The sequence below is a fragment of the Onychostoma macrolepis genome, chromosome 22 (assembly GCF_012432095.1).
Source record: "Onychostoma macrolepis isolate SWU-2019 chromosome 22, ASM1243209v1, whole genome shotgun sequence".
NCBI lineage: Eukaryota > Metazoa > Chordata > Actinopteri > Cypriniformes > Cyprinidae > Onychostoma > Onychostoma macrolepis.
This window is the reverse complement of record NC_081176.1, coordinates 28,685,115-28,708,607: the sequence shown is the minus strand read 5'-3', so window position 1 is coordinate 28,708,607 and position 23,493 is coordinate 28,685,115. Positions and strand designations below refer to the sequence as shown.

At 37.8% G+C, this 23,493-nt stretch overlaps 1 long non-coding RNA gene across 3 annotated transcripts in view; it reads right to left on the bottom strand.

Moving 5' to 3' along the window:
• The window catches only part of LOC131530671 (uncharacterized), a 51,978-nt gene that overhangs the window by 8,824 nt on the left and 19,661 nt on the right, over window positions 1–23,493 (bottom strand). The window contains exon 3 of one of the 3 annotated variants that reach the window (XR_009268452.1): window positions 19,218–19,321. The exons of the other annotated variants lie outside the window; for them this stretch is intronic. This is a non-coding gene — a long non-coding RNA (uncharacterized LOC131530671). The remainder of the gene's footprint in view (window positions 1–19,217; window positions 19,322–23,493) is intronic. 3 annotated transcript variants of the gene reach the window in all.

Sequence of the window (23,493 nt, the reverse complement as noted above, 5' to 3'; positions counted from 1 at the left end):
GAGAAAAGGTTAAATTTAATGACTCTTAAAATGTCATGTGGTGCAACTTATTTACACCTCGAGTGTACATGCCTTGATCATTATTTTCAAAATTGTTTTATTTTACAAATACCATAGATTAATTAATAAATAAATTATCAAGTTTTGGGGGAGTTGCACCACATGACATGAACAATCAACAACCGAAACTATCAAAATATTTGATATTCTAACAGATTTATGGACCTTGGCAAACAATCATGAGGGTCGGGGTCTCTCCATGTTTTGGCATCTTGGTTGCACCACATGACTGTAATATATATATACGATATTACAATATATACACTACTTTTAGTAAGTAGTGAAGCAGATTTGTCTTTTTTTTCCCTAGGAAATAATAATATTAATAATAATAATAAAAGATTGTGCTAAATTATTTTGTGTTTTCTTGAAAAAAATATAAATGTATATATACAAAAGAAAAAGGGAAAAAAAATATATCAGGACACAAATATACACAGGAAACCATCAATATGTAAGCAGCTTCTGTTTATACAGAAAATGTATTCAGCTGGACTGAAAATGCTACCTTGTATTTGGATGGTAAAAGAATGAGCCACAATGTAGTCTAAAACACCTGTAGCGGTGCCCCGAGCCAGAAGGACATTAAGAGAGACAGACAGAACACATTAATAAGCGTACAGGCTGTCACATTATTCGGGGCTCTGCCTGCCAATGTCCTCAGTGCTGGTATGTGGTGGTCAACATTATGTTCCAGAATAGAGGCAAAATCTCACTTAAAACTGTGGTGACTCAGCTAACATTGTTCTTGATATAAAGGTTAACCTCTACAACACAGCGGATATCTTGCATTATAAAATAATTCAAAGAAATCCTCACAAACACATAATGGGTCAATTAAGACAAAAAATAAATAAATAAATAAAATAAGTTAATAAATCCTACTCATAGGACAAATTATATATACAGTATATGTTACTGTTACATTTTAGTAACAACTTACAAGATACAATTATTCTATTACACTATATTGATGCCTGTCACATTAATGTAATATTTATCTGCACTGAATTTGAGTTATTTTGCTTTATATAAAAACATGTACAGTTGTCATGAAAACAGTCTCTGTATCCTAAGAAGTTTATTGTTGTCAGTCAACATGTATTCAAAAACCCTCATTGTTTTTCATGCTAGTTGAAATTATTATTTAATATTCATGCAGCAATAACTCTAAAATAGGCTATATTGATAGCTAGTGTTCTGTTAGCTTGTAGCTTAGTAAACTCCAGTCAAGAAGTTTCCCCTTCACTGCAAAAGCCAAACAAGAAAGAATGAAATGGAGGAAGACACAACATTACCACAGAAAAACATTAGATAAGTGATAAACATTGACCTTATCAGGAGGAATACAGTCCTTTGGCGAGGTTAACAGATGGGAAAAGTATTTAATTCAAATTCCATCTGCTTCAGTGTTTACGACAGTTATCCCTCCTTCACCCCGTTCTCTATTCCGCCTCAAATCAGCCGTAACATCCCCATTGTGTTTTCATTTCCTTTAAAGCCCTTAACCTGCTTCTTAATGTGTTATAAATAATTGATCTGCCCAAGGGAAACTATGCTAAGTGCACCCATGGGAGCTGGGTCAATAAATCCGGCGGTCGCGTGATTCACGACATGTCGAGTAAAATGTGAAGTGGCGAGTTGCTGACCACATGGTTATGCCACCCAAGGGATTGAGGAATGCTCCAATCTAATGAACCTTCAGGCCTCAAAAAGACAACATTTGCTGTTCATTTTGCCGCCATTTTGAAAGTGCCTCTGATCTTCTCTGGGAAAGCTGATCCTGTCCGAATATAGCTTTGCATGTATTTATGCTGTCATCTCTGTGTATATTATTACCAACCACGTGAAATATGCTGTGCGAATTTGCATACTCAGCCCGCAACTGCCCAAAAATAGCCTGTTTGAATTGCATAATGTTGCGGCCAATCATTAAGCTGCCTCTTGGATGTGGAAGCAGGTTGGGATGCTTTAAAAAGCCACTGGAGAACAATGGAAGGCCGCTTCTCATCAAAAGCCTGAATAGCGAGAGAGGAAAATAATCACTGTTATTAACGGCGTGCTTTCATTTCTAGGGAGTCTTTAATGAGGTCACAAAATTTTCGTACAACACCTCCTCAGGTTCATTCAGGTAGAACACGCTGTGTTGACGAAGCCCAGGTAGTTGTTTTTCCTTTGTGTCTGAAATACATTTTCACAAGTATTTATTGGACCATGCCGTACTTGTTGTCATGGTGTTGGGGGTATTCTTGGTTGTTACTAGGGTGTTACTATACAGTTGCATAAAATGAGTTGCTATTTATTTGATAGGTTGTTCTGGGTGGTTGCTAGGGCGTTACTATGCAGTTGCATACAATGGATTGCTACGCAATTGCTAGGGTGTTCTAGGTGCTTGCTAAGCAACATACTAGGTGTTCTAGGTAATTGCTAGGGCATTACTGTGCAGTTGCATACAATGGGTTGCTATGCAGTTGCTAAGGTGTTCTAGGTGGTTGTTAAGCAACATACAAGGTGTTCTGGCTGGTTGCTAGGACATTACTATACAGTTGCATACAATGGATTGCTATGCAGTTGCTAGGGTGTTCTCGGTAGTTGCTATGCAGTTGCTAAGGTGTTCTAGGTGGTTGTTAAGTAACATACAAGGTGTTCTGGGTGGATGCTAGGGTGTTACTATGCAGTTGCATACAATGGGTTGCTCTTTATTTGGTAGGGTGTTATAGGTGGTTGCTAAGCAACATACCAGGTGCTATGGGTGGTTGCTAGGGCGTTTCTATGCAGCTGCATACAATGGATTGCTATGAAATTCCTAATTGTGTTCTAGGTGGTTGCTAAACAACATACACAGTGTTTTAGGTGGTTGCTAGAGCGTTACTATGCAGTTGTATACAGTGGGCTACTATGCAATTGCTAGGGTGTTCTATGTGGTTGCTAAACAGCACGCAAGGTGTTCTGAGAGGTTTTTAATCAGTTGCTATGCAATTGCTTCCGGATGCCTTTTAATGAGGTGTTAGCAGTAGATAGGGTTAAATTGTGTTTTTCTTTGAATTGCTTGTGTATTCTAGTGGTTGCTATGCAGTTGCTAAGGTGTTCTAAGTAGAGTTTCTATTGAATTGCTGGGGTGTTCTGGGTGGTTGATATGCAGTTGCTAAGGTATTCTGAGTAGTAGATTTTCTATTGAGTTGCTAGGGTGTTGTGGGTGGTTGCTATGTGCTTGTTAAGGTGTTCTGTGCAGCAACAAGGTGCTAGCAGTAGATAAGGTGTTTTCAGTGGTTGCTAAGGCATTCCGGTTAATTTTTAATTAATTGCTATGTGGTTTCTATGGTGTTTGAAGTAGTTTGCAACAAGTTAGTATACAGTTTCTTGGGTGTTTTGGTGGTTGCTAGTGTATCAATATATGGTTACTAACATGTGGCTATGTGGTTGCTAAGGTGTCCAGAATAATTTTAATGACCTGCCATGCATTTCTAATGTGTTTTATGTGTCTTTTAACAAGCTGGTGTGCAGTTGATAAGGTGTTTTTGGGTGGTTGCTAGGGCATTGTTATGCAGTTACTGAGTGGATCTCAACCAGTTGCTATGCAATTGCTAGGGTGTGGGTGGCTACTAAGGGGCTGCTTACTGGTCTACAAACAAAAGGGGGATCCCACATATCTATTAATTTTCAGCCATTTTATATCGTCAAACAAGCAAAAATTGTAAGTATGATTATTTGGAAAACAAATAGCAGTCCTCGCCTCAATAAACCACAATTTGTGTTCTGAGCACAAACAGCTAACATTAAGTATGAGTGATAGCAATAGTGAGGTTTGTCTAGCTGTATTAAAACAAATGCTCAAATCTCACCAATCTTAATCTCACAAAATCTTGTTTTTATTTTATTTTTTTAATATTATTTTTAATATAAATGTCCTTGCTGCCTCACACCTTATCTCCTTATTCTGACAGATATTCAGCAAACCACTCAGCAGACAGTATTTTACAACATTATGACAGCCTCAAGACACATTTACATGTCACAGACTGCACAAATGCCATCATCTCAAACAGCAATGATGGAATAACTCAATTCTCTTGCATAAAATACTTCAAAACAGGCCACATGTTTTGAAATCCTTCATGCTTCTCTAAATGTTTAATTTAACCTTTAAGGCAGTGCTACATACATTAAATGCCTGCCCCATGGGTTTGTGGGTAATCCCTAAACAAGCCTTGTTTGCAGCCAGCTGCTTCTGATTGGATAAAACAATCCTTATCAGACGAGTAACAGCACTTCCCTTATGTTTAGTTTATGTGCAAAGTCTGCTCATCAAAACATGCCCTTATAGTCATGAAAATATTAATAAAATGAGGTGGATATACGTCACATTTGCGTCTGTGTTTCACAAGGTTGCAAGACAATGCCTAATAAATGCAGTTTAAATACAGAAACTTGGGTTGTAAAAGAGAGCCTGGAAACATCAGATTACACTTTGAATTTTACACTTAGAAAATTCGTAAATCTGTGCTCAGCCCTAAAATATTTAAAAATCCACTAAAATGATTAATCATTCTTAAAACAAGAAAATGAAATGTGATAAATGAAATGTTTCATATTTTAAGCATAAACCATACAAAATTTTGTGATATTTGAAATTCAGTGTGAGTCCAGTTTCGAGGTAGTGTGAATCCAAAGTAAGTGAATTGGGTACTTTTTAACTTCTTGTTGACTTTCTAGTCAGTACCGGCCCTCCCCATATGCAAAGTATGCAAGTTACTGTCCGTAGGGTCCCCAATCCACCAAAGTGCCCCCTTGCTGCGTGATTAACAGAATTTTAGTTTAGTTTTTTATTTTTATTTTGCAGCATTCTGCTCCTTTCCTTTAAAGTGGGGCGCTGTCATCCTTTCTATGTAACATCCAAATCAAATCAATACTAACAAAAAAAAAAAAAAGTTAAAAGCATATTGAAAGAGAAACACAGACAATTATAGGCTATTTTGGGCTCTGTGCGTGCACATAAACAGATAAATACACACAAAATGTCTTGCTTTTCACTTAAACACAGTCAGTTATGTCTTAAAGTGACAGCAGTCAATAAACATGACAGCAGTGACCTTACATTTAATGTTAATCAAACAACAAAAGAAAACGAGTGAACCATTCACTGCAATTTGTACATATTTTACGAGATGACTAATTCATATGAATTTGAACGACCTCACTGAGGGGTAGGTTTAGGGGCGGGGTCAGGTGTGGTCCTTACAAATTCCTATGAATTTGCCACCTCGTAAATTATATATGATTTTTCACAAATCGTACAAATTCGTACGAGGGAGGTCATATGAATTATCCATCTCATAAAATATGTACGAATTGCCGTGAGATCGGGTTGGTAAATTTTACAGACATCGAGTTGTGGTTTATTTTCCAGCTATGGTAAATTTTACGGACATTTCCGTTAACCCTAAAATACAATGCAATGTGCAAAATTCAAAACACAGGCAAAACTCCTGTAAAAAAATCTATACGGAAAATTAATTTATATTATTATTGTACATTGTGCCCTATTTTTATGGATGTTTTGACAGTGAAGATTGAAGAGTTTAGGTTCATTTTGGGACAAAGTTTTTGACTGGCACCGTTTCTAGTCCATTTAATGGTTTTAAGTTTCTCTGACAACGCTAAAACATTAGTCAAGTAAGTTATAATTAAAGTCAGCTGGTCATTATTGGAAAATAAACCACAACTCAATGGAAAGTGGAGCCTGGGTCAACAGTAAATTACAGTTTCACAGTCACAGTCGTCATTATACAAAAATAGTGCAGTTTTGCATTTTGTTGAATTGGTATCAAATTTGTTTGTATTCACACAATTGCATTTGTATGTTTTTGTGTGACCTTCTTATGAATCAAATGAATTCATACAAAATTGCCAACTTGTAAAAAACCTTGCATTTTCTGATTTGCTCAGGTTAAACTAACCAATCAGAATCAAGTATTACAGGTGAAAGTGTAGTATAGTGTGTTAAAAGTAACATTTAGTACAGTGTTTCTCAACCCTGGTCCTGGGCGCCCCCCAACACTGCACATTTTGTGTGTCTCCCTAATCAAACACACCTGATTTAACTCATGAGCTCATTAGAAGAAACTCCAGGACTTGAAATGGGTGTGTCAGATAAGGGAGACATACAAAATGTGCAGTGTTGGGGGGCGCCCAGGACCAGGGTTGAGAAACACTTATTTAGTACCATGTAGCAAACATTTACTTAAGCAGGCAGAAAATAACAGCCTCTTTCCTCTCAGCATTCAAACAGCCTCTTAAGTCAAACATAAAATTTCATGTCAGTCTGGATTCCAGTGTTATAAATGTGTAAAATAATAACTATTCTCCTTCATAAATCTGTAAATTCCTTGTAGCCTGTCATGAAACTTACATAAGCCTTTAATAACCTCTCAAAGGCTTTGTGGTTTAAGCATAATTTAACATCAAGATGGCATATTAGGATTTCTTTAATGCACTAAATGTCAGACCGTTCACTGAAACTGCTAGTTGTCTATTATTGACAAGCACTCTCAGGCAATACAAGCTCTCGGTTATGCTTCTACAAAAAGCTAGCAGGATAAGGTCATACTGGAGGTGCTGTAAACGGCCAGTAGCTTCCTGGTACCACTTTCCTCCCTGAGACCCTAATGTCTTAAAGCGATCATGACGAATATAAACACTTAGTGCTGAGTCTACACTGACCGAGAGCTGCTTTCCTCTACTGTAGGAGTTTATCTCCTCCGCTGAGGTTAGTGGAGCGTCATGGGCTGCTTCAGACTTACGGCCCGCTTGATATTTGAGATTGATTCTATTCCAAGCGTAGAGACATTGAGACACTGCACGCAAGATGAGAAGAGGGAGATTTAGATTTGACTGAGAACAAGAAAACCTAAAAAAAGAAAAAAAAAATATTCCCTCTGTTATTGGGTGTTTCTACAGCTATGAAAAGTGGACCTGATTTTTAGTAAGAATCTTACTAAAGTATTAACAATTAAGCATATTAATTGTTACGATATTAACATCTGTGTCTCACTAAATGAGGACATAAATACATGAATAATCTCTCCAGAACTGCTCTGAGAGTCACTTCATGAGCATTTGACCATTTCATTTAAGTAAAAGTATCCTCATATCATATACACACAGAAATGTAAAGGTATTCACAGCAACCCGTCAAAATAAAAGTTTGGTTTAACTTGAAGACATTGCGGCAGAAATACAGTGGGGCAAAAAAGTATTTAGTCAGCCACCAGTTGTGCAAGTTCTCCCACTTAAAAAGATGAGTCAGGCCTAATTTACATCATAGATAGATCTCACAAAATGAGAAAAAAAAAATCCAGAAAATCACATTGTAGGATTTTTAAAGAATTAATTGGTAAATTCCTCGGTAAAATAAGTATTTGGCCACCTACAAACAAGCAAGATTTCTGGCTCTCACAGACCTGTAACTTCTTCTTTAAGAGGCTCCTCTGTCCTCCACTCGTTACCTGTATTAATGGCATCTGTTTGAACTCGTTATCAGTATAAAAGACACCTGTCCACAACTTCAAACAGTCCAACTCCAAACTCCACCATGGCCAAGACCAAAGAGCTGTTAAAGGACACCAGAAACAAAATTGTAGACCTGCACCAGGCTGGGAAGACTGAATCTGCAATAGGTAAGCAGCTTGGTGTGAAGAACTGTGGTAGCAATTATTAGAAAATGGAAGACATACAAGACCACTGATAATATCCCTCGATTTGGGGCTCCACGCAAGATCTCACCCCGTGGGGTCAAAATTATCACAAGAACTGAGAGCAAAAATCCCAGAACCACACGGGGGGACCTAGTGAATGACCTGCAGAGAGCTGGGACCAAAGTAACAAAGGCTACCATCAGTAACACACTGCGCCGCCAGGGACTCAAATCCTGCAGTGCCAGACATGTCCCCCTGCTTAAGCCAGTACATGTCCGGGCCCGTCTGAAGTTTGCTAGAGAGCATTTGGATGATCCAGAAGAGGATTGGGAGAATGTCATATGGTCAGATGAAACCAAAATAGAACTTTTTGGTAAAAACTCAACTTGTCGTGTTTGGAGGAGAAAGAATGCTGAGTTGCATCCAAAGAACACCATACCTACTGTGAAGCATGGGGGTGGAAACATCATGCTTTGGGGCTGTTTTTCTGCAAAGGGACCAGGACGACTGATCCGTGTAAACGAAAGAATGAATGGGGCCATGTATCGTGATATTTTGAGTGAAAACCTCCTTCCATCAGCAAGGGCATTAAAGATGAAACGTGGCTGGGTCTTTCAGCATGACAATGATCCCAAACACACCGCCCGGCAACAAAGGAGTGGCTTCGTAAGAAGCATTTCAAGGTCCTGGAGTGGCCTAGCCAGTCTCCAGATCTCAACCCCATCGAAAATCTTTGGAGGGAGTTGAAAGTCCATGTTGCCCAGCGACAGCTCCAAAACATTACTGCTCTAGAGGAGATCTGCATGGAGGAATGGGCCAAAATACCAGCAACAGTGTGTGAAAACCTTGTGAAGACTTACAGAAAACATTTGACCTCTGTCATTGCCAACAAAGTGTATATAAGAAAGTATTGAGATGAAATTTTGTTATTGACCAAATACTTATTTTCCACCATAATTTGCAAATAAATTCTTTAAAAATCCTAAAATGTGATTTTCTGGATTTTTTTTTTTTCTTCTCATTTTGTCTCTCATAGTTGAGGTATACCTATGATGAAAATTACAGGCCTCTCTCATCTTTTTAAGTGGGAGAACTTGCACAATTGGTGGCTGACTAAATACTTTTTTACCCCACTGTATATTACTATTGTTCAACAGAATGTACGTAATAGGCTACTACTACTAAAATTATTAAAACTTTATTTTTAAGGAATAATCATACAATATTTCTTCAATGTTTTAATTGTAATATTAAATCCACTTTATTTTCCAAACAAATATATATATTTTTAATTTTCATTACTTAAAATATAAATTAAATGAATGTTTTATGCCTTAAAAATGTAAATACACAACACATAATTCCCCCTCCCCAAGCCGTAAACCTAGGGCAAACACTGGATTCACATAAATAAGTTGGACATAGACAATGGAAAACTATTAAGAACTGCTGCAGAAAGTGCCTTTTAAGAAAGTATTTTCTCCACAGGTCTCATAGTCGAAAAAAAAAAATCCCTCTAAATTTTTGGGTTTGTGTTTTTCTGTTCCTTGCTGTTCTTCTCTTCACAAGGTCAAATATAAAACAGGACTGTTGCTGACAGATCTTCACTCTGATGTTTAAAATAAGACAGCGGGGAAGGTTAAACGTGTCTATCATGACACATCAGGCTTTATATGTTCTGAGCGCAAGTTTAAGACAATGTGCTGACACAGTAATGCCTTTGTCATGATACAAAAGATGAAAATAACTTTCAAATGCCCTTGTTCTGTTCCAAAGAAGACTCAGGCATTTACAGGAAGTATTAACCCCGAAACATACTCCATGCAAGTATTTGAATGCACACGCTACTAGCAAGCTTGAGTGCAAGTTAGAAAGCAAAGCAAGTATTTTGCATTCTCACCACTGCCGGAAAAAAAAGAGTTAGCATAAACTGTCTTTTGTCATCTTCTACAGCCAGTTTTCTCATTCAGGTCAAATATTGTCAACATTTTGAAGAAAATCCTGCTTAGCAAGGTAGACTAGTCAATGCGCTAATAGCTAGCTACCTAAATCCTAATATTACCACTACTGTACATTTTAAAGTGTGTAATTTCTAAACCTAGCTTCATCACTGGCATTGAAAACCATTATGGTTTTTCTTGGAAATACCGTGGTACTTTTTATAAATGACATGATAGGAGAAAAAAAAAGTACACCTTCTTAGGTATATGAATGTCACTTATGTTTATGTGTGTCTGTTTTAATTTCGCTAGGCTAAGATTTGACACACAAGAGTAATTTCTCACCTGGCATTAACTGGACGACCGACTGACTCAGTAAATTCAGATCTGGGTAATAAGCCACCTAATGAGTCTGTAATTAAACCCAGCATACTCAACAAGGCTGAGGAAAATTGTCAACCTCAATGTTTTAAAAGCTCAATCATCTTAAAGGGATAGTACACCAATATCGAGCATTCTGTCAGAAGGCTGCTCACTCATCAAAACCCATTTTAAAGAGTGGTTATGATCCTCTTTCAAATCATATGATGACAATTCATAATGCCTACAACCACTAAGTTCCAGAAAATGCTTAAAAAAAGTAGTCCTTACAACTTATTCCATAGTTTTCAGAAATCATACGTTTTGTAGTGAAACGCTTATTGTGACCAACCAATAGAAATTGACAATGATTCAGTGGTAATGCATCTTCAGACCTTCCAAACTATTCACTGCTAAGAGATTTTCCAAATATAATTTGTTTAGTTCAGACATTTAAACAATTTGGAAGCATTTACACAACAATGTTTTCAACTAAAAACTACGGGTGTCAAACGATTAATCGCGATTAATCTCATCCAATATAAAAGATTTTGCTCATATAATATATGGGTGTGTACTGTGTATATTTATTATGTATATATAAATACACATGCATGTATATATTTAAGAAAAATATGTAATGTTTATATATTAAATATATTTATATATAATATAAATTACATGAATATAAATATATAGAAAATATATTTTCAAAATATATACTGTATGTGTGAGCTTTTATATATATATATACGTAATAAATATACACAGTACAAAAACATTATTATGTAAACCAAAACTTTTATTTAGGATGCGATTAATCACGATTAATCGTTTGACACCACTACTAAAAACATCTTATGTGTTTTGGCCATTCAGTTACACAACAACATTGTTTTTGTGGCCTGAAAACGCAAACCGGTTTCAAAGTTTTCAAAGTTTTTAGCCCTATTCGGATGGTAATTCTTTAATTCTCATGGGAACGTAAGCTTTTTTCACCATTTACATGGAGTATTCAGTGAATACAGAATATTGGTGTTTTTCTCTCACCACTCGCGTAAAAATACCCGGCCGAATTACCTACTGTTTTTGACAAACACCAGGGTCATGTGGTAATTGAATTGCCATCTGAATCCACATCTCTGAGTTTACGAGAAGAAATTGATTCAAAATTCAATGTTTAATTCCTTTCTGACCACTGCCGAACACCGCACGGCAACTGTTGTACTTCGCTGTAATTTGCATGCATATTTATTTCTGAAACAATATTTCATAACTGCTCCACCACAGCAAGTGGGAGCAGAAAGAGAAGAAAAGCACGTAAACATTTGCAATGGGTCTTTATTATGGCAGCAGCAGGTATGCAATACAATTTTAAAATGTGTATTATATACGGTTATTTACATAACTATATCACGTATAATTATATAAAACTATAGCACATCTATTTTTCTTTTTTTTAAACCGGAAATTTAAATAATCAAATAATAAATAGGATTATATATTATAAAACATGCTTGGAATAATAAGAATACATTTTACACAATAATAAGAATACATTTGTAAATAAAATTCCTTTTGGTAGCACTTTATTTTACAGTACGTGTACTTCCCGGGTACATACATGGTAAATATCTTGTACCTACAGGCAAATGAGTGGTAACACAAGGTACTTACCTGAAGTGTATGTACATGATAACAAATAAGAAACACGGATGTACTTAACAGTCGTACATGCATGATAATTAGTTTGTACATACAGACAAGTGTGGGTAAGAACGGTCACTTACAAGTAGTGCCCGTACATGGTAACTAATTAGATACTTTACTGGGTACAAACAGGCAGGTCCTTACAGTATCTGTATTTGGTAACTAATAACACACATTACTGTAAATACTTATGATATGTACATGGTAAATGTGTAGCAGATATTTACCTTGTACGTACCAGGGAAGTACACATACTGTAAAACAAAGTGCTACCTTCCTTTTATTTACAGCAGACAATCCTGTGACTGGCCATGTGAGCAGTGCATTCCCAGGTTTGTAGGATCACAGAACTCACTACTCCACTGTCAATTAATAGCCATCCGAATCCATGAGTTTTATTATTGAGGTGATATGTAATTTTTTTTACAGACTTCCATATGAAAAACAATTACCGTCTGAATAGTGCTTTTGAAAACAATACAGTTGGTATCTCCGTATAAACTACAAAAAAACGTTAATTCGTGTAAACAGTCATGCACATATGTATTACTGTATGTGTTTAGTTTATCGGTACAGTATGTACACATACACGTAACTGATATCGCCAACTACTAGCCTAGCATGCATAATACAGCGTTTGTAGTCGTTTTTTTGTGGATCCGTGTGAACAGGGATCGTTTTGACAACTTTTCAAAAACGAAAAGGAAAAAAAAAACTTTTCCATTTTTGGTGCACTGCTGTCATGTGAAAACAAAACAATGTTTGGCATCAGTGACTAAAGGTACATTTACATGCAGTATGTTAATTAGAATATGCACAAGTCTGAATAAAATTTCATAACTGAAGTAAATTTTTCGATTTTTGGTGAATAAAGGTTGATGCTAGATGACATATAAGTGAATGGATTATATTGATTTCCAGAGTGCTGTTTAGAAAAGACCTGCTTGAAAATTCTTCAAAATGTCTTCTTTCGAAAAATAACACCAATACAAGGTTGGAACAGCATGAGGGTGAGTATATAATAGGCAGTTTTTATCTCTACGCGAGCTATTCCCTTAAGGTTAAACCCAGAAAACAGAACGAAGCTGCTGAACTTTCAAAATGACTAGAGAAAATTTGCATATTTGTTCATTTGTAGCATTTAAAAAGCTTCAGATATCCGTTCCCAGTGTTGGGAATACCACTGGAACTGTTATTGATAACAAATCGTGATTTTGATATCTGTACCACCGCCAGCCAGGTGATCCGAGAACTGTTGGCTCTTATGCACCGTCTAATGTTGATCCAAATCACTGTGGTGGGTATAGTCAGTCTCTTTGTAGTTGTCTCTATGCTTGTTCTCCCTCCTACCATCTTTTTTCTCCTGCCAGACACCCCCTCTCCATCTCCCCTGCAATATTCTCACCTCCATTTATTTTTATGCCACAGTTTAAGCACCTGTAATTCGAGCCAGGAGACAGCTGCAAGTGCCGGCCGCCTTGTCCAAATACGTAGGGCCGAGTAAAATTAGCCAGTGCTTGCTATGCCAAAGAGACACCAGGGATTTGTGTATTGGTCCTTGTGAGCAACCGAATCCCAAAAACGAATCCTAGATCAGATTTGACGTCACCGTATGGCGGTGAAGATTGGCAAGAGTTTAAAGTGACTGATTTGAGACCTGTCAGATATAGGAATGGTAAACAGGGGCTCTGTGACCTAAGACCACACAGAGAGAAGAGGGTGTTATGGATGAAAGGCACCTGGTGTCATTTTCCACTGTCTGACATGCACACCACAGGGGGACGACTTGATTACATTATGGGGTGTGGTGGTCCGGTCTTATTTTTTCTATGACAAGGAACTTTAAAACCAAGCTAGACCTCCCATCGGAGTACCACAGATTGACGCCACAACTGCAACGCAAACCTATGACAGAAGGATGCTGCCCTCCAGGCATGTCGCAAAGTAACGTAATCATCTCTGCGGAGAACCTACCTTTATAATTCTGCTTAATCTTACGGCATGGCGCCCTCTCGATTATTGGACAATTTGACAAGGTTTGCTTGCCAGTGATGAGTTTCTGGAAGAAATTTGAACATTTCATTTTCAATTTAGATGAACAAAAGGCAGCTATAGAAAAGAGTTTCTGAAGCAACAAGCCCAACCTTTTTTATAGAAGCCCAGAGATGTCCTTGTCTCGGTTGTTACAATGCACATTGTTGGCTATTGCATAACCTGCATGTTTCTTTTTAATTGTTCATGCACATCCGTGATGTTGTTTAGAAAGAATGCAAACTCCCAAAATACTATGATTGCACACAAATCTCTTTGATATCTAAATTCGGTCCCCCAAATCAAAACAAAAGATATATTTTGAAGAATTTGTTAACTGTTTTTGCTCAGACAATGTCTAAAAGGAAGTCCAAAACACAGAACCCCATTGACATTGGGGCTGTCCAATCTTGCTCATGGAAGACCACTTTCTTGCAGAGTTTAGCTCTACCCTTCTCAAATACACCTGTCTGGTGGTCCCGAAGACCTTGATTAGCAGGTTCAGGTGTGTTTATTTGGGGTTGAGGGGGAAGGAAGGTGGAGCAGGTTTGGACACCCCTGACCTTTGTTGTATGAACAAAAATGACAGGACATGTTATAAAATATCTTCTTTTGTGTTCTGTAGAAGAAAGAAATAAAGGCTTGGAATGGCATGAGGGTGAATAAATAATGACAGAATTAAATTTTCTCCATTCAACAAGAATACTTTTTGCGTGCAAAGAAAACAAAAATAATGACCTTATTAAACGATTTATTCTCTTCCGTGACAGACTTCTACGCGCGTTCACGAGAGTACCACAACGAATACATGCGTCTTCCTCTGCTTGTAAACCAGCCACGGTGCATCCAGTTTCTACGTCCGAATGCTGGCCCCTGTGTCAGCAGCACCACACACGTGTCGTCGTGGTACTCTATAATGAATAACTCATTTTTATTTTATTTGCGCACAAAAGTATTCTCGTAGCTTCATAACATTAAGGTTGAATCACTGATGTAACATGGACTATTTTAACAATGTCCTTACTACCTTTCTGGGCCTTGAATATGGTAGTTGCGTTGTTGTCTACGGAGGGTCAGAAAGCTCTGACCCTCCTTGATTTCATCAAAAATATCTTAATTTGTGTACTAAAGAAAAATGGAGGTCTTACGGGTTTGGAACGACATGAGGGTGAGTAAATAATGACATAATTTAAATTTTTGGCTAAACTATCTTTTTAAGGCCCAAAACAAACTCTATAAAGTATGCAAACACACATGCTTGCCATCTATGCAAACTAGATAAATTTTGGCTTTTGTTGCTTCTTCAAACTGCAAGTTAAGCTGCAAAGGGCATTATTGCCAATTTTCAAGGCAAACAGTATTATGGCAGAGCAGAAATTTGTAGGATTTGAAGGCTAGTTTGCTAACCATTGACATTTATAGCTAGCTAGCTACGTGATAACACATCTGGTTTAATAGCTGAATCTGGTTAAATCTAAAGTTACCTCCCATGAGTACTACCACAGTAATGTAAGAACCATGAAATATGACCATTAGCGCCTAAGTTAGCATACTTGCTTAGAATCTTTTTTTGGCCTGTCTCCTGCATCTCAAGATTGTCTCCTGACCAAAAGACCCCAATCTCACATCTTGTGTCTCCTCTACAGTTTCAAAAGAGATCTTAGTGTCTCAAACTTTGTTTAGATTTGTCAAGACACCAAAACCAAATTAATCTTGGGCATGCGATCCACATTAGCTCTATACTATTAATGGTTCAAACTTACGGTCAAAACAATATTTGTATTCTACTACTGAATTCTGAGATATCTGTCACATATTTTTTGATGGCTGAACAAAACATTTCCTTCTGTGTCTACACTCACTTTACACCTTACCCTACTTGTGCAGATCCTGTATAAAAACAACTCTACATCTCCAACTGAACAGACAGCTGCTGTCCTCTCTACGTCGAGAGCATGATGTTGGGGTTCCAGCTCTGAGTTCGTTTAATAATGTCATGTATCACGTGCCACCCATTTCACCTCATCTATGTGGGCCTGAGAGATAAAGCGGCGTAGCATCTATCATGTTGCAGCTGATGTTTTGAAGCACACTAAAACGGAAATGTGACCACAAAGTTAATGAGCTTTAAAACTCTTTTAATAGTTCCAGTAATCTCACAGCTTTTCACAGACAAGCGAGCTCAGAAAATGCCTCAGTGGGAAATATGTTGAGGAGGATTATGTTCCCCCCCTGGCTGGATGAACTGGCCATTCGGTGACCCAGAGGAGGAACAGGAGAGGAATGTTCTAGGAAGGGCTGAATGGGGCAGGAGGGAGTGTGTTTTTATAGTTGGTGTTCTGCTGAAACTGCATACCTGCAGACTCGGTCTATGCCTTTTTGACTGATAGAGGGCAGGAACAGATATGTCCAATCTTGCAGTCCAATCAGCAAACATGGTGGCAGCCACAATCTTTAGGTTTTCGAAGTAAGAATTTCATATTTTGCAATAGGTAAATAGGGCATGTCTGACGAATACTACATGGCACATCTGCGGCCTAGCGTTTAGCATTCACTAAAGGCCCAGGTATACTTAATTTTCCTTGTTCCACTCCGTTTAGCACAAGCCATTCAAAGTACACTCCATTGATCGTGAGCATGTATGTGTACGTGCTACTTAGTGGACCTTTAGTTTTTAGGTGTTCAAGTGGACAATGAAGTATACTTTAGGCTTAATCCTGTGATTTATTCAAGGTGCCCTGATTTGTGTCTGGTTAGGGTCGGGACATTGTCAGCCTGTTACATACAAAGTAGCAACAATGAACTTTTGGGTTACTGTTGGGAGAAAATATTTGATGTGTAATATTATATTAGATCTGTGCGGTACAGTAGGTTTTAATATATAGGCCCTCTGTCTCATTAATGTTAATCTAACAATAAAAGAAAAGATCGCTGATATTGATTGAACAGCTTTTGTAGTTTTAATAATCAGTTTGTTTGTGATGAACACACTGAAGTGATTTTTATCTTTTATTGTTTGTTTTTCTTACTTGAATGTTTTTGTTTAGATGTAAAATGAAAAAAAGTAGTGCACTATTTGTTTCTTTCTTATATTTGTTCTATTGTTGTTGTTTTGTTTGTTATTTTTGCATCTGTTCTTATTTTTAATAACAAAGATAAAATAAAAATGGCTATATCGTGATTCTTAATATAGTAGTTAATATTAAGAAAGGAAGTGGAAGAAATGATGCAATGTTGCTAGGTGATTTTGCTTTGGAACCTTCAGAAAACTTTAACTTGAGTTTTCTCAGAAGTTACTTCGAGAATGAAAATAAAAAGAACACATTTTTGAAAATGTGCTTATTGTGACTCATTTTGCCAGCACAGGTCACAAATTGTTTTCTATATGTCAGAGCTGTGGCCTAGCAGCTTAACGCACTTCAACACATTGACCTTATATGGGCTACACTGGTTTGAATTTTGCTTGCAACTACAGTAGTCAACATTTGAAGTGGATCAAAAAAGTTAATCAAAGTTGTCCTAAGACACGGGTATTGTTTTGGTTTTAGGACAACTTTCTAAATTTCTAATCCCATTCTCTATCTCATTTCCTGTCTTTTCTCTGCAAATACTGACAATTTACTAGAAGTCAGAGTCGCCAAATGGCTAACGCACATATTTTGATACAATGAGCTGTGGTGCTCATGCAGGCTACACAGGTTCGGATTTGGCTCACAACTATTACTATTCATGTGTCTCCAGCTCAATTCCTGGAAATGTATTAAGCATGTGAAAAAAGTCTAGGTAACACTTTAGAATACTGTTTCTGTTCTTTCTGTTACTGTTTACTGAAGAACTAACAGGTAATTATTCATTAACACTTAACTCACTACTGCTACTAAGGAAGATGTGTTAACTAATCAGTACATAATACAATGTTATGATTGTGTTAAGTAACAGTTAGCTAATCAATAACTAATATATTCTGTCATACGTCCTGAAAAACTACTATTAATTATCTACTAGTTAACGTTCAAGAAAAATAACTATGAAGTAACTACTAATCAACAGTCATACACAATTACATTGAGTTGTGACCCTTTCATATAAATGTTATTAGCAGCAGTAGTATGCAAATGCAATATTAATAAATGCAATACATTTTATAGAGGTTTTACCTGTGTAGTGAATTGTTTTGTGAGTGTGTTTTGTAAGAAATCAGCTTCCGATAGGAACCCCACCACCACACCAGTGCCTTGCGATAACTTACCTATTACCTATTAATTATCTACTAGTTAAGGTTCAAGAAAAATAACTATGAAATAACTACTACTGAACAGTTATATGCAAATAGTCACTATAATAATCAAGCTGTGGCCCACAAATCAAGTACTTGAGTAAAAGTACAGATACCCCAATAAAATATTACTCCAGTAAATTTATAAGTTGGCCTATTCATTTTCAAAAATACTTGAGTAAAAGGACAAGTACAAAGTACTACTACAGTTTGTTTATTTATTTATTTACCGAAACACTGGGATGAAGCTGTTGGGTCATATTTGTTTTTTTTTAGTCTTGGGTAGTTTTTGTGTTGTGCTAACGCCTAACCCGTTGCACATGCCTATTCCGTTTTACGTGATGGAAATGCCTGATCCTTTGCAAAAAAAAAAAAAGATACTAAATCTAAATACTTTGGATGTTAAAATATGTTCTCAGAGCTGTACACTGTCTGTTTATGGGCAGGTTACGGAGTCAGTCACAGCATATTGCAGCTATGAGTGAAACGCAGAGTGGTGGCGGTCTGCGGTTTCTTACAAAACACACTCACAAAACAATTCACTACACAGGCAAAACCTCTATAAAATGTATTGCATTTATTAATATTGTATTTTCATACTACTACTACTGCTGCTAATAACATTTATATAAAAGGGTCACAACTCAATGTAATTGAGGTTGATTAGTAGTTACTTCATAGTTATTTTTCTTGAAACTTAACTAGTAGATAATTAATATATTAATAATATTAATAGTTCTTCAGGAGGTATGGCAGAATACATTAGTTATTGATTAGATAACTGTTACTTAACATAATCATAAAATTGTATTACATACTGATTAGTTAATACATCTTCCTTAGTAGTTAAGTGTTAATGAATAATTACCTGTTAGACCTTCAATAATTCCTTATTAGTTATGCAGTAAGTAAGAAACAGTATTCTAAAGTGTTACCAAAGTCTACATGGATAAAAGGCTAAACCTTTTTCTAAATGTCAGAGCGGCAATGTAGCAGTTACTTTGACACACTGAGCCTCATGTGGAAAACACTGGTTTGAAGTCAACTTGCAACTATTTCTAATCCTTGTTACCTATTCTAAAGTATTTCTGCTGTTAGCACATATTTTGACACATGTGGTTAAATACAGTAAATGCACCAACATACTCAGCTGTGGTGCTTATGTGGGTTACATGGGCCTAAATCCAACTTGCAGCATTTCCTGACCCCGTTTCCCCACTTACTTCTTGTCACTTTCTCTTGAAATGTACCTATAAATAAAAGAAAAAAAAATGTTTTCAATTTAATGCAGTTATGTTTCCTCCCCAAGTGCATGATGGTCCTCTATTTCACTTCAGAGTCACATGCACTCTGCTCATTAGCTCACACACAGGAGAGAAAGAAAGCAGGTAAGCTTCTCTAAGCTCTTCAGATGACTGGAACACTCCCAAGTCTGTTTTTCAGTGGCGATTTCCAGCCAAAAGAGAAAAGCACTCAAAGCGAGTGCCAAATTGGTGGCCCATGAGAGGGCCAAAGCGTGTCAGCTTCACCCCCGCCACTGAGCAAACCCGAGTGTTTTTCCAAAGCTCTAGAAAGTGCAACCTCGGCCTTTGAACTTGTATCTTGAAGGAAGATGCTTACGGTTCCTCAAGGGAAGCTGATCGCAGAGCCCCCTCTGCGCTGGGCTGCATGTATGGGGTTTGACTGGATTCATCTACGGCACCGGCCCTGATCTTGCCTGTGGCAGCCAAATTGCTGGCTCTGAGCTCAGTAGTGGAAATTCTGGAGAAAAGCCCACCAGAGACTGTGTGAGCGAGGACGCTGTGCTCTTTCTCTGGCTAGAGTGTTTATCTCTCATAGCATGGCATGACGATGTTTCCACAGCCATGATTTGCTCCCAGGTTGCCCGAGGAAGGAGAGTGGCAAGGAGGGATTGTCCTTGGCTGGATGGGGACAAGTGGTGTATTGATTTCTTTTGGTTGCATGCTTGCTTATTCATATTTTGGACGGTTTAATATGTTTTTGATTGGTTGCAGACTACAGGATGGTTGAGCTTGAGGTATATTTGATTTCTTTGCTCAATGAGGTCTTTAATGAAAGTTAGTATAAAGTGTTATAAATAGAGAGCACATTTTCTGTTTTCATACATTTGTGTGTAAGTGTGTGTATATTTGTATACACATAATATTTACTAATTTCACTTGTATATAATATTACATACATTGAATTAAATCAATTTACTTAAGTAAATGAATACATATATTAAGATTTACCTTTATTATTATGTATTACTTTAACATTGCTAATACACATTCATAATTATTAATATGTGTTTTATAGCTACCCTGCTTGGTCAACTGCAAGTGCAAATTACTAAAAGTAAAAAAAAAATAATAATAACACCAAAGACCAAACACCAAAGAAAACTTATCTAACCTCAAAGGGGATAAAGAGGAACCACGTGTCACTAGTCACATATGTGTCCCACGTCAACAGGAAATGTCCTGCTGATGCACCCCCACCCACACAGGCGGAGGTCCGGGTGGAATTCAATTAATATGCACAACGGGGCGTCCCTCACCAAACATCCCTGCCCTTCTTCCATTGCGTCAGACAAGTCACCTTGTTTGCTCTCAATGAAACAAATAAACCTGGAACATCAGATCTATAAAGCCATTTCTGCATCTTGGGACTGGCGTGTCAGAGGGAACCACCTTTTCTCTCTGGGTACTGAGGGTGGCACTACTCTGTTGCCTTTTTAGCAGGTCGACAAAAACATAAACAGAGAAGACAGTAAAATGGAAAACTTGTGACTCAGCAGAGGGAAATTGGGATAGAGAAAAAAGCTAAACTGCAAACTGTGACTTTTCTGTCGTTGTTATGCCAAGAGACATTGGCACAGGGTCTAAACTTTCTCTGAGGGCACAGTGCATAAAGCCCCAGTGCATTCTGGGTTACAGTGCAAAGTTGAGTGTCCATCATTACAAGTTGTTGTTATTGGAAAAAAAAAGATGCATATTAGGGAAATTAGGAAATACATATTACTGTTAATGGTAGTTTTATAATAAAAAAACTTAACGTGTCTTATAAATTAAATATTTCTATAATTTATGATGAATATTGCATTGCATTTTGCATTATTGCATTACATTTTGCATTAAGGTAAAAAACAAAAAAACAAAAAACTGTAATGATTTTCACATGCAAATGATTTATTCCTTTATTTTTCTTTTGATTTTGTAGTGACATATGACCCAGACATATATTTGTGAGATATATTTCCCCCCTGTTAACAAGTATTGAAGTATAAGAGAATTCATACAAAATATGTCCTCACATCAGCTGTATCTAAAGGCCTGCCACAAATCTAAAGGAATGGCAAATTTCATTTGCATGATGGTAACTGTATTTATTGTTTTAGGAGAACGTAATATCAGACCCTTTTAAAATGTATGAAATCATTTGGCTAGCATATATAAATATGTCCTCCATATACTGCATGGCCATATGCTTTAATCGCCACAATAACTCAGCGCTCCAAATCTCACCAATTTTTCTGCCAAGGTACTCCATTGCTCTCTTATCCGAATTTTTTTCTTTGTCAAGAAAGAGTGTTTTTCTGCTCAGCACTTTTTTAACGACTCTTGCAAGGCAGGGGCAATCGCGTGTTGCCAGACCAGGGCAGAAGAGTGATGTTCCATTATCTGCGCGCAGCTGAGAAACGGATTTCTCCGTGGGAGCACGGCTTTGGAATGGGGCAGGCGGCTGAAATACGGTGACACCCTCAAGCAGGAAGCAGCTAAGCATGACAGGGGAGGTGGAGGGGAAGAAATACAGTGAATGCCTATCGGTGGGTGAGCAGCCAGGATGGCTTCATTGTTGAAGTGGGCATAGCAAGAAACCGCATAACTATGGGGTTAGATCTCTGCCACAATTATGTGTGCGAAAGATCATGTTTTGAGTGCGCGACTTGAGTTTTGTGGAGAAAATGTTCGTCTTGCAAAGAAGAAAGTATTTTGAGCGCACTACAATCAATTTTGCATTTAAAAAAAGTTTTTGGATGTGTGCAGACTTTGTATTGTAACACTGGGTTGTGTTGAGCAAGCGAGCCGTCAGCATTTAGAGAGTACTAATGGCGGGCATCAAGGGAGCAAGCTAGTGAAACATTGCACACGCAGAAGAGAAGGTCTGCACACATCCAAAAACTTATTTGAAATGCAAAATTGATTTTACTTTCAAAATACTTTCTTCTTTGCGAAACAAACATTTTCTCCACAAAACTCAGTACGCGCCAGGCACGTTGCTTTCTCCTTCTTTCAATGCGCTCTGTAGCTTGCGCTCCCGTGGCGTCTGCCATTGCTAAGCAACCTAGACCCGTGAAAAGTTAATGGCTGTATCCGAAATCGCCCCCTACACCCTCATTCACTATTTCCTACATTAGTCCACTCATACAGTTCACTTGAAGGAGTTAATGAAAACGAGTGAGTGAATTCGGACACTGAGTGCACCGGAAGGACTGCCGCTTTTGCATATTTGCTTGCTGTTTAATAATCATTTGAAACGGGCAGCTCCGAAGTCAAGCCCGCCGTTCGCGTGGAAATCTTGGCCGCCGTTCGCAGGGAAATTCAGGCCGCCGTCCGCGGTGAAGTCAAGGCCGCCGTTCGGGGGGGGCCATATGCCATGGCCGCCCGAGACCCCTGATCCGACATGACTGCTGGACTCCCCTGACCTGCCATGGCCGCCCGAGACCCCTGACCCGCCATGGCCGCCCGAGACCCCTGATCCACCATGGCCGCCGGACTCCCCTGACCTGCCATAGCCGCCCGACTCCCCTGACCTGCCCTGGAGGCCTTCCTAAGCTCCTCCCCGCTCCTGCCCTGCACCGGCCTCCAGGGCACCCGCCCCCCCCTCCCCGGTAGAACTGTTACGGCACGGGACGCGCCTACCAGGAAGGGGGCAATCTGTCACGTGTTTGTTCCGTTTTGCCCTTATTTGGTTTGTTTCCTGTCATTAGTTAATTATCGTTCAGTCTATTCACCTGTCTTGTATTAATCATCTTGTTTGCTCCTTTGTTTCCTTTCCTTCATAAGTCCTGTGTTCTCCCTTGGTTTTGGGGATTTCATGTAATATTTATTAAAATGACAGGATTTTACTAAATAAATAATCTAGGCCGTGTATTAAGTTCATACATATTTTAATATGAACAACTATTCTTAACAGTATCTATGAAATTATACTTTTTCTTATTGATGTCACACTGAAGCTGTGTGATTTTCATAGTAGTGTACCCTTTAAGCTCACCTTAAAATAATATGAAATCTTAAAATTACAGCATTGTACAACGACAGACCAGCAATAAACTGTCAACTTATAATATTATGGATGTAAAAGTACAAGCCAGTAATGCCTGTGAAGTAATATATTAGCATAGCACACAATCGTA